Genomic DNA, 10,130 nt, shown 5'->3' with positions numbered 1-10,130 from the left:
TGTACACCTAAGGCCTTCTCTTGGCCACTCCACAGCAGTTATTGCTTTGGTCCATGATTCTGTTTCCTCGGTTACTGATGATTTCTGTTAATGTGCACATGAGGCAAAGCAATAATAGATTGTTAATGGGAATCTCAGAAGCCAAAGCCACAAAATTGGTAGGCACAGGTCAGGCATTTAGAAGCTGTTAGAGCACTTGCCATCTAATTGTAAGAAACCCATGCCAGGATAAGCTGCTCACAGCTTAGACTGACCCTAGGTCAGCTGCCAACCTCAAGAAAACTTCCATGCAAAGAGATATACAATAGAACAAAACCCAGGCCCCACCCCAGAGGCACATCCCTCTATCAGCTCCCTCTAAGGCTTTGCTAAAGAAACGCACTCCTCAGGTATCAAAGAATTCAACAACCAACTGGTACAACTGCTTATTTTGCATCTAAGAACTGTGGTCCCAGAAGCTGTAGATATTCTTCCAAAAACAGAAAAATCTTACTAAAACAACCTAGAATTACAATGGCTATTATGGGGAACATTTCAACCAGACAAGATAGTTTATTGAAGAAGTACACTTGAAAGCAAGGGCTCCCAAATCAAACAAACAATACAGGATACCTATTTTAACTGGCATGCAGGAGGCTCCAAAAAGTCTCAAGGTTCCAAAATAGCCTCGTTGAAAGATTCAATGCAAAAGGCTAGTGAAAAATTAAAAATACAAGAGGTACTTAAACGAAAGACTAAGACTGATAAGACTCCTACTGTTCTCCTCTGTCCTTTACAGGAGTTCTCAGAATCTACAGATCCTCTACCTCAAACGCCTTTCCACTCTGAAGGGACCACAAGACTATGAACAGAAGCCCACCGAATTAGAGGCCTAACAGATGACCCCATATCTACCATTGAAGAATGGCTCCCAATAGACTGCTGTTGAGTTGATGGGACTCAAAGAGATTCTCCAGGAAACTGTTACAGGTTATTCCCTCAAACAGCCAAGTGGAAGCTAATATTAGAGGAAAAACCTTGTCAAATCCTGGTAGACACCAAAGCTACACTAAACCCCACTTAATCTAGAGCCTGCAGATGGGATCCTGGGAGAACTGGCAGAAGGCAGCAAAGGGTAAGAATTCTCACCAGAGTCAGTGCTTCTGGATCTGTCTATCTGTAGTGCCAGTCAAGAGAGGAGGGCAAAATCTCACTGCCCTTTCCGTCCCAAATCCAGACCCACTGGTTATTGATCTTTCCTGTCCAGAGACAGCTGATCACCTTCTTGTGTGTCGTGTTTTGTGTCCTGAGAACTTGGCTTGGCAGCTGTCAGGTAGGGGGTCCCCCCCAAAACACATAGAAATATGGTTGTACCCCATTTGCAGCTAGATATGGCTAGACAGAGATGAGGACTGCCCTCCATTTATGGCTGGGGTCCTACCATTTGCCAGCTCTCAAAAACAGTCAAAGTCTCTCTTTTGGCCATCCTGGAGAGTGACTCTGGATTTTGGGAGGGTAGGATCTTTGGTACCCTCTTTGGGGACACCACTTGGGTCCGTGGGGGTTGTTCAATAGTGCCAGGAATATTTACTGTTTGTCCTGGCTGAAACCTTACAAGATATTTTAAAGGATTTTTTTAAGTAGCTCTGTGGTCAGAAACTGGAAGATCATATTCAAAGTCTGATAGAAAAATTTTAAGCCTTTTCCCCCACAATGAAATAAAACCATTCTGAAGCCATTGTAGGATTTACTAAAGTGTTCCAAAGAAACACAGCTCTAAATCTAGAACATGCAAATATTCTTATTTCCATCTTACTTGAAGATCTTCTCCCTGATAAAAAGGAACAAAATGAAGATGATGTAATTGGAAGCCTGGGTCAGCTATCATATCATTCAGGTTACAACCTAATTCTTTGAGAATTAAACTTGTTTAGAAATACTGAAAACCCTTGCTTAGAGCAGGGATGGCAAATGCTGAGATGATGCAGGAGAAAATGCTGTCTCTGAGGCATCCTGGGAGGCAGTGCAAGCTGCCACAGGCCAGCGCAGCACAGAGCTGGCTTTGGCGAAAGTCATTTAAACTTAAATTTAAAAGATTCAGGGGAGCCTACTCCTTTTTTCTTTTCTCACTGTTACCTTTTCTATGTGATACCTGGAATCTCTGTAGCCACCATATAACACATGAAGGGAGGCTGTGCTGCAAAGAGGAGAGTGGACACATCAAGGTCTCTGATGAGGCTGCAGCAACCAAGCCTGAAGCCAAGCACCCTCGGGCACAATTGTTATGTCAGAAAACAACCTTCCCACTGCATTGGGTATTATGGCAAGGGCATTGCCTTACGTGCAGCCCAAATCATCCTAGACAGAAACCTATGATAACCTTAGTGAATGGATCTTTAAGAGAGGCGGGACATGGGCTGGGTGTGCCTACTGCCAATAACTGGTCCAGGCAACTTAGAAATTATCTAATCAAATGTGTGTCTGTGCTGTGTAAGGTGGGGTGGGGGCGTGGGGGAGCACATGAGCACTCTGCCTGATGTTTTGAGTGATAATATAGGTATGATCAATATAGGTGAACTCCAGCTAATAAAACAGAATTCCTCTTTCTCTATCTGGCTTAATTTTATAAAATATTTATAAGTAGGTAGATAAGTATGAAATGTGTTAAATTCTGCTTAACTTTAAAGGACATAACTTTTCTGTGTCCTTAGAGATTCAACATGAAATTTTACACAATAGGAATGGAAGAGATCACAAACCAGTCATGCCTTATTAAAGCATGAATAAAAAAGTCCGTCCCTTTATGCAGAACATCACAATGTGTCTCAGGTCTTGTTCTTTGGAAGAATCATCTTTAATCTCTGCTGCTGTAACTGCCGCCCCTGTCCACAGGGCATAGAGTGGAAGGGGGGGCAGACCAAGCCTGTCTGTAGGACAGGCAAGTAAAAGAGGTTCTCTGACTTCTGGGAAATCCAAGAGGTGTCCTATAATTTCACAATCCTTTCCTCATTCTAAATCCTAAAACTTTATTATATACACACACATCTATGTATATGCATATGTATCCACATATATAATTTAGGGAAATGGCAGAGTTTTAGATACTGTATTGCAAAGGATCATGACCTTTAAAGTACAGAGATTTCATGTAAGTAGTTTATATATATATACATGTATATATATGTATATATATATACTGGATGAAGGCAGCAATAAAATGGGAGAATGGAGTTTTTTTGGTTGAAAATCAGAAAACAGCACAGCTCTCATTTCAACTATCCATTCCCTGAAAGTACAAATAGAAAACTGTCCAAGTATTTTGGAGGAAAAAAGTCAGATGATAGAAGTCCAAGAAGCAAAGGATACAACGGTTATTCTGTTCTGTAAAACTAATTGTCATACAAGTACTGCAGCTCATAACTTCGGAGTACCTGCCATGAAGGAGAAGATATTTTGTTACAAAGACCTTTCTTTTAAAAAGATTTTTAGTGTAGTACAACCATCTTCTGATTTTCCACTATATAGTATATCCTTTAAGTGGTGCTTCAGCCTAAACCAAACAAAAGGAATTACAGGAGTGAAAAGAAAACAAGCAGTTTCTAAGACTGGCTTCAAAAAGAATCTCCTCAAACAGTAATAACTCGTGCTTGTACGTTCAGATACGCCTGATCTTTGACAGAAGTGTCACTACACCAATGGCATTATTAATAATTTTGGTATTGACAGTATATAAAATCTTGAATCATGATGATCAGTCAGGTTGAGCTTACAAGACAGCTCCCCAAAGAGCGTGAAATTAGGAAACAAGGAAGGAGAAGTTATTTATCTTCGCCGAGCATTTTAAATTTACAAACCATTTTCCTCAAGAGTTTCACTCATCAAAAACCTAAGTGAAAGAAGACCGTGCAGTCCAACAGGGCAGATGTCTTGGTGGCCAAGCTGGGACTCAAATGCCACTTCAGAACCTGAATACTGGCCCTGGTCCCCGCCGGCATGGACACCATGGCATGGACACCACAACGGGTCATGTCGCCTAAAAGGCACTGTTTCCTCGTGTAATTTCCTGAAGACAAAATATAACATCAAATTACACTAAACCTGAGAAACAAGCAATTTACTGTTTGGGTTTTCAAGGCTCATTTCCATTTGCCTGTGAGGGGGACGGGGGAATCTGAAGAACCCAGAGGAAAACGGGATTCTTAGCACGTCCGTGTGACGAACCTCAGTGACCCCGCACGGACCCCCGGGAGCCGCCATCCTGCCCGCCCCGCGGTTTGGCCCCGCTCTGGGGCTCCCAGAGGCCCCGCTGCCCCCCGGGGCTCTGACCGCACTGAGCACGTGCGCGCTTTGCACAGACAAGACCTGCCTTCAAACACTGACTCAGCGCGGCCAGGGAGAGTTAGTGCCTTGAAAATTTCAATTAATTTCATGGTGCTGGGGGGTCCCCAATGAATTATATTCACCTCAGAGGGGTGTGGCTTTCATGAGGTTATTTATGCTGGGTTCTGGTGGGAAGGGGCCAACTATGAGGCGTATTTATTGCATCTTTACCTTAAGAATACTGTAGTACTAAACATACATGTAGTATTTTGAGATGTTTTGTGAAATTTGTAATCCAGGATTTAGGATATTGAGTAGATCATGCTGTCACTCAATGATTGATATTTTCCGTGAATAGCTGCCAGACACCAAGAAAACATACTCTCCACACACACACAAACTCAGTGTATAACCCAAAATTTTTGAAAATTTTCTCATTGTTATGCATTAGGAAGCAGTAATTTCATTATTTACATTTGACTGTAGAGCCCTACATTATATTTTTAGAAACATTATATCTAGGCAAAGCATGCGTGTGCCATAGGAAACCAAAGGCTTCTCATTGACACAGCTCAATTTAAAGGGAATTTTGAAATAATTTTCATCTGCTTAGTCTCTGCAGGGTATTTTTAAGTATTTTAAAATTCATGGGAATAATGAACACTCAGAAGAATTACATCTTTGGCAATGACAAAATACGTGGAGAGGTTTTAGAGTCTTTGCAAACTGCCACTTGGGCTTGTTATTTATGAACTCTTTGCTCTTTAAAATTGAGAACAAAGCAATTAACTACAATTTCACACCTTCAGGAGGACTAAGAACACAATCTGCCACTTACTGTAAATTCCAAAGTGTAAATTTCACTTAAATTTATTATAGTTCCATTGTGAGGAAATTTTCTTCTTATTCAAAGAAAAGTTAGGAAGTGAACCTTTTCTTCTGTTCTCTGAAAATGAGCAATGTGTACAAATCTTGTTATAAAGAAAATAAGCTTAATAGGCCCGCTACAAAAATAACTGTGAAGCTGATATTTCAGAACCTGACACACACAGGCAGACCACATCTGGTGGGACAATGTGCACTCTGCTTGCCCACCAGTGGGGGTGGCAGGACCTGGGAAGCGTGCGCCTTGGCAGTGGAGCACAGCGGTAGTGCGCGTGCATGGGCACGCTGTGCAGGCACGTGCTCAGGGCTCATTGGAACCCCCCAAATCCCTGCACACTAAACAGAGCACACCAGCCTCACACGCACTTCAATTGGAGAGATTGGAAGTGGAAGCAATTAACTCCCAGTTACACAGATGGGAGAATGGATTGGAGCCCAGGTGTCCTGACCAGAACCTGGGCACACCCTCTGTCTATGCTACACTCCACCCAGAGGTGAGTAGTTCCGGGGACCGGCGAAGGCTGAACAAGGTCAGTGGCATTCATACCAGCGGGCTACAGCTCAGCACATATTCCACCAAAAGTAACATGATGCTCCCTTTTTTTGTCAACAATGAAAAATCGAAACAACTCACTTGATTTTCACATGGTAGAGCTGCTCAATGCCGGAATTAAGAGTTACACTTCCAGGCTTGTATTTTTACTTCTACTATTCTATGTAGATTCTAACTCATAAATGCCAATGCAATGAATTGAAATGTAATCACATAAGGATTGACTTCTTTTCACATTGTGCCATGTTCACAAGGAAAACTCAGGAATTCCTTCCCAACAGTCCCCTCTGTGGAGAAAGTGAAGGTTCCTATGGCCAGGATTCTCACCTGGCCCTGGTCAGCTTGCTCACTACACACGTGGGCAATACATTGTTACTGATTGTGCATAAAGAGTTCTGCCCAGTGCTCTGGGCTGCTGCAAGGCTGCGGGGCTGCAGGACAGCAGAGACTGGAGTGGTGGCAGCACCCAGGACAGAGACTGAGAGGGCAGAGAGGCCCAGAGGCAGAGACTGGCTTGCTGCGTACAGACTTGCTCTGAGTGGATGGGATTCTAATGACTGACCTGCCACCGTGGGAATAAAGTTGGGTATAAACCCTTTCACCCCAAGAAAATTCCATTGTCATTTTTTGGTCTCACTGAATCCATAGTGAATTGTCTGGGGCTGAAACTCATTGGCAAGACACCCTCTTTGCCCATATGCTTACAATATACAAATGAAGGCTTAAATTTAAAAAAAGGTAAGGGCTAATGTTTTAAGAAATGTAATCCCAGGAAAAGCAAGTGAGGGGAAAGAGGAGAGAGGCAGGAATCTTATTTTATTTTAATATGGATTTGTGTATAAGAACTTAGAAAATTTCAGCTGAAAGATGGTTATAAAGTGTGTGTTTGTGTCAGTATTTGAGGAATGAATTGGATTCTGGGTGCACGTGGTTTTCTAAGGCTATAATCAAGAGGTCCTGGAGCATATTAATATGATGACATTAAAGTGAACACATGTGGGTGTGCAAATATTTGGACATGAGATTACTATTCCCTCTGTGTTTCTGCAAACCCTGTGGCACACAGCACAGCGACGCGCTCCTGGCTGTGTTCATCAGGTTTCAGATGTGAGGGGCGCTGCCCGGCCTCCAGCCTCCTCCCTGCCCGCCCAGGGAGCCCCTCTCTCAGGCCTGCACGGGCTGCCTGCTCCAAGCCGCATCACTTACTTAACAAAACCTGTCGAGAGATAAGCCCACCCGTCAGTCAGTCAAGAGCAGTCTTGTGCCTCTGTTAAATCCCCAACCTGGAGGCCTGGAGGGATTATTGATCGACTGATTGATTTGATAAGCAACAGGATGTAATGGAAGGCACAATGGCCGTGGAGTTAAAAGATGTGGTTTAAAAGGGTAAGCATGAGACTTTCAGTGTGTGATGCTGGGAAAGTAATTGTACTTCTCTCCACACAAGCTTCCTCAACAGGGAATTCTAATTTCTAATTAGAATGGAGAGCAAATTATTGTGGCAAAAGCCCAGGTGTTGGCTTTTCAGGGACTGAGTTGGTTGTTCAACAGAGCCTTCATTAAATTGCAGAAATGCACAGTTAAACAAATTACATTAAAAAGAAGGGCAGCAGACACTCAAAACTCAACCCTTCCTGATTCTGTATCTCACTATTGTCTATGTTCTTATGTTATTTGCCCCTGTTGTTAATGCATGGGAACACCACACAAGGAGAGGCTACTGCACATCTTGTCCGACAGCGGAGAAGCTCCATGTTGACAGCTGGAAATCAATCACGGCGGGTGTGTTCACACTACAGGAACTGGCAGACCCTGCAGTTCAGCACTTAGTATATTGTTTTGTTGATTGTCTAGACCAGCAGCTGGCAAACCAGCCCACAACCTGTTCTGGTTCAGTCCTTCTACTGAAAGTGTTCTACATTTTAAAGTGCAGAAGGAAGGAAAAGAGGGGGAAATAAGTTTCAGCGACTGACTGTATGTGGCTACAAAGCCTTAAATATTCACTAGCAGGTCCTTTACAAGAAATGTTTCCCAAACCTCGTGGGAGAAAATGTCAATAATGCAAATGAAACTGAAAAGCTCCCTTGCTGGCTGTCAGCCGGATGTCACCCTCAACTGGGAAGCAGCCTCATTCCTTGTCACGTGGCCCCTCCGGCTTCAAAGCCAGCAGGGGAGAATCCCTCGTGTTGAATCCCTCCCACGCTTTGAATCTTCCCAGGAAGCTCCCGGTCCCTTTTGGGGCTCACTGGATAGGTCAGGCGTGCTGGGGTGAACGGCCCTGGCCGTGAGCCGAGCCATGGAGTATAACCTAAGCATGAAGGGACAGCCGGCATAGTCGCAGGTCCCGCCCCAGGCAGGAGGACGGAGCACGCATGACCTTGTCCATGAGGGTCATCCTGGGATTCTTCCCACTGCAGGAGGAACCTCACAGTTTATGGCGCATCTACCTCTCACTTACGTGATTATTTTGAGACTCTAATGAGATTATGGACACACATTCACTAGAACACCTGATGCTTCTTTAACAGTTACTGATCTGAGCTCCTTTTCAAATGAAAGCAGTATTTTAAGTATTGATGGTTAACAAGAACTACAGGTGCAGAAGTGAAGCAACAACCTACGAGCTGTGTTCCTCACAAGCTCCACAGAAACACTTGGAACCCACGTGCACATAGATGATAAACACAGAAAACTATCTGCCATTTCAAGGCCCGGATGTCACCTCCACCCTATCTAGCAAGGTCAACACCCTTAGCCTTTGTTAAAAACAAGACAGACAGACCAGAGGGATTTGTTTATGGTAGGCTACACATCACCAAATGGAGGCTTGATGACAGCTGCCGCTCTCCCACAAACGGAACCGTGAACCCCTCAGCCGGGAATCTCCCCATCAGCTCTGGTGAGGCCCTCTGCCCGGCAGACAGACCCCTGCCACCCACTACGGGAAAGGCACTTTGCAGAAACCGACCGGCTCGTTTGCCTGGTGGGGCGCCCTGTTCCAGCTCCAGCCGCCGGCGCAGGTCCCGCACTTCGGGCCCCTCCTCAGAGCTCCCTTCTCTCTGCTGCATGGGGTGCTGCCCAATTCGAATCGATTTCTGCTCAAGTAAACTCTTAAAATGTTTGATAGGCCTCGGTTTATCTTTAAACAGTCCTAGTGTCAGAGGGGAATCCAGGGCGACCCCGTCAGCCCCAGGAGCAGTGAGCCCCCGGGGGACGTACCTGCTGAGCCCCGAGAGCTGGCGGCTTCCAGGCTGCCTCTGTGGGTGGCCGGCAGGTCCCTCCTGCACCCGGGACCCCAGCTCACCAGCTTTTGCTTATGAGCTTCCAGCCTGTTTGAGCCTCGAGTCAGCTGGAGTCAGGTGGGTCTGACTCAAAAAACGGACTGGTTCCCACTTAAGCTGGACTGGGGCCAGTATGAGGCCTCGAGTGAATAAAGTTTGTTGCCAGACTAAACAAGCAGGTTAAACTCATCAAAGATAATCTTGAATTACAGTGGCCGCACTGGGGAACTTTTAACCTAGACAAGCTTATCCATGTACGAGGTGCCCTGGAGAAAAAGGGGTCTCAGCCAGGTACCCACCATAAAGGGTAGAGGGAAATTAGTTTTCCTCCCCTACGGTTTCTGGTGACCAGGATGAGACCCAGGGTCACCCATTCACTCCAGAGTCGCAGAAGGCGGTGTCAAACGTTCATAAAAAAACAGAAGTAAAATCAATGGATCACTTAAGGATTACTTAGCAAAGGTTTATTGTGCACATACCAATGAAGACAATTAGTTGCAAGTCAGCTCAGCTGGGTCATGTTCCTGAGAGACCCTACCTTCCCCTAAAGGAAAGTGACCTTATAACCAACCAGCCTTTTTCTCTGATATAACTGCCTTGCTCCCACTCTTCCCTATAAAATATAAAAGTCTTTCATTTTGCACAGCTCCTGGGAGCCCCTTTCTATCTGCTAGACGGGATGCAGCCCAATGCACGAACCGTGGAATAAAGCCAATTATGACCCTTAAAATGTATTCAGTTGAATTTTGTTTTTAAACAAGATAAAGAGAAACCACCAAACAAACCTGCGCGGACAGGGCAACAGAAACACTACAGCAGGTGGAACAGGATTAATTCTGGACTCGGGGAAGGAAGACCTGGGCTTAAGTTCCTGTTCCATCCTGGTTGTGGTTATGTCACCATCAGTTTCTTCTACTGACAAAAATACATGCTATTGATCAGGTAGAAGTACTGCGGTGATGACCACATGTGAATATGGAAAATTCTTTACAATAATAATGGTGGCTCCCACCAACGTAGCGCTCATGATGTGCCAAGCCTTGTTTTAAGCACTTTCTATATGTTATCAATTTAACACTCAAAAAAACCCTGTACATTACAGATGAGGCAAC

This window comes from Manis pentadactyla, chromosome 15 (genome assembly GCF_030020395.1).
Source record: "Manis pentadactyla isolate mManPen7 chromosome 15, mManPen7.hap1, whole genome shotgun sequence".
In the NCBI taxonomy this organism is placed as follows: Eukaryota; Metazoa; Chordata; class Mammalia; order Pholidota; family Manidae; genus Manis; species Manis pentadactyla.
This window is presented reverse-complemented; position numbering follows the sequence as displayed.